At 42.7% G+C, this 2625-nt stretch overlaps 1 pseudogene across 1 annotated transcript; it reads left to right on the top strand.

Annotated features, from left to right (window-relative positions):
* LOC108637989 lies at nt 334–1210 on the top strand (annotated as a pseudogene). The gene has a single exon (XR_001919503.1). The product of XR_001919503.1 is annotated as a 40S ribosomal protein S3a pseudogene (transcript).

Below are 2625 nucleotides of genomic sequence, written 5' to 3'. Positions count from 1 at the left end.
ATGGAAAAGAAATGCAAGAAAGCAAAATGGCTGTCTGTGGAGGCCTTACAAATAGCTGTGAAAAGAAGAGAAGTGAAAAGCAAAGGAGAAAAGGAAAGATATAAGCATCTGAATGCAGAGTTCCAAAGAATAGCAAGAAGAGATAAGAAAGCCTTCTTCAGCGATCAATGCAAAGAAATAGAGGAAAACAACAGAATGGGAAAGACTAGAGATCTCTTCAGGAAAATTAGAGATACCAAGGGAACATTTCATGCAAAGATGGGCTCAATAAAGGACAGAAATGGTCTGGACCTAACAGAAGCAGAAGATATTAAGAAGAGGTGGCAAGCCCTTTTGGCTCTCTGAGCGGCACCATGGCGGTCGGCAAGAACAAGCGCCTTACGAAAGGAGGCAAAAAGGGAGCCAAGAAGAAAGTGGTTGACCCATTTTCTAAAAAAGATTGGTATGATGTGAAAGCACCAGCTATGTTCAATATAAGGAATATTGGGAAAACATTGGTCATGAGAACTCAAGGAACCAAAATTGCATCTGATGGCCTCAAAGGTCGTGTTTTTGAAGTGAGTCTTGCTGATCTGCAGAATGATGAAGTAGCATGTAGAAAATTCAAGCTAATTACTGAGGATGTTCAGGGCAAAAACTGCCTGACTAACTTTCATGGCATGGATCTTACCCGTGACAAAATGTGCTCCATGGTCAAAAAATGGCAGACCATGATTGAAGCTCACGTTGACGTCAAGACTACCGATGGTTACTTGCTTCGTCTGTTCTGTGTGGGTTTTACTAAAAAGCGCAACAATCAGATTCGGAAGACCTCTTACGCCCAGCACCAGCAGGTGCGCCAGATCCGCAAGAAGATGATGGAGATCATGACCCGAGAGGTGCAGACCAACGACCTGAAAGAGGTGGTCAATAAACTGATTCCAGATAGCATTGGAAAAGACATAGAAAAGGCTTGCCAATCTATTTATCCGCTCCATGATGTCTTCGTTAGAAAAGTAAAAATGCTGAAGAAGCCCAAATTTGAATTGGGAAAACTCATGGAGCTACATGGTGAAGGTAGTAGTTCTGGAAAAGCTACTGGGGATGAGACAGGTGTTAAAGTTGAACGAGCTGATGGATACGAGCCACCAGTCCAAGAATCGGTTTAAAATGCAGACTCTTCATGGTCACAAATAAAAGATCTTATTTGTGGTAAAAAAAAAAAAAAGAAGAAGAAGAAGAAGAAGAGGTGGCAAGAATATACGGAAGAACTGTACAAAAATCTTCATGACCCAGATAATCATGATGATGTGATCACTAATCTAGAGCCAGACATCTTGGAATGTGAAGTCAAGTGGGCCTTAGAAAGCATCACTACAAACAAAGCTAGTGGAGGTGATGGAATTCCAGTGGAGCTGTTTCAAATCCTGAAAGATGATGCTGTGAAAGTGCTGCACTCAATATGCCAGCAACTATGGGAAACTCAGCAGTGGCCACAGGACTGGAAAAGGTCAGTTTTCATTCCAATTCCAAAGAAAGGCAATGCCAAAGAATGCTCAAACTACTGCACAATTGCACTCATCTCACACGCTAGTAAAGTAATGCTCAAAATTCTCCAAGCCAGACTTCAGCAATACGTGAACCTTGAACTCCCTGATGTTCAAGCTGGTTTTAGAAAAGGCAGAGGAACCAGAGATCAAATGGCCAACATCCGCTGGATCATGGAAAAAGCAAGAGAGTTCCAGAAAAACATCTATTTCTGCTTTATTGACTATGCCAAAGCCTTTGACTGTGTGGATCAAAATAAACTGTGGAAAATTCTGAAAGAGATGGGAATACCAGACCACCTGACCTGCCTCTTGAGAAATCTGTACGCAGGTCAGGAAGCAACAGTTAGAACTGGACATGGAACAACAGACTGGTTCCAAATAGGAAAAGGAGTACGTCAAGGCTGTATATTGTCACCCTGCTTATTTAACTTATATGCAGAGTACATCATGAGAAACGCTGGACCGGAAGAAACATAAGCTGGAATCAAGATCGCCGGGAGAAATCAATAACCTCAGATATGCAGATGACACCACCCTTATGGCAGGAAGTGAAGAGGAGCTAAAAAGCCTCTTGATGAAAGTGAAAGAGGAGAGTGAAAAAGTTGGCTTAAAGCTCCACATTCAGAAAACGAAGATCATGGCATCCGGTCCCATCACTTCATGGGAAACAGATGGGGAAACAGTAGAAACAGTGTCAGACTTTATTTTTTGGGGGCTCCAAAATCACTGCAGATGGTGACTGCAGCCATGAAATTAAAAGACGCTTACTCCTTGGAAGAAAAGTTATGACCAACCTAGATAGTATATTCAAAACAGAGACATTACTTTGCCGACTAAGGTCTGTCTAGTCAAGGCTATGGTTTTTCCTGTGGTCATGTATGGATGTGAGAGTTGGACTGTGAAGAAGGCTGAGCGCCGAAGAATTGAAGCGTTTGAACGGTGGTGTTGGAGAAGACTCTTGAGCGTCCCTTGGACTGCAAGGAGATCCAACCAGTCCATTCTAAAGGAGATCAACCCTGGGATTTCTTTGGAGGGAATGATGCTAAAGCTGAAGCTCCAGTACTTTGGCCACCTCATGCGAAGAGTTGACTCATTG

The sequence above is a fragment of the Capra hircus genome, chromosome 18, assembly GCF_001704415.2.
Source record: "Capra hircus breed San Clemente chromosome 18, ASM170441v1, whole genome shotgun sequence".
NCBI lineage: Eukaryota > Metazoa > Chordata > Mammalia > Artiodactyla > Bovidae > Capra > Capra hircus.
Note: the sequence above shows the minus strand (reverse complement) of the source record. Positions and strands in the feature narration are given on the sequence as shown.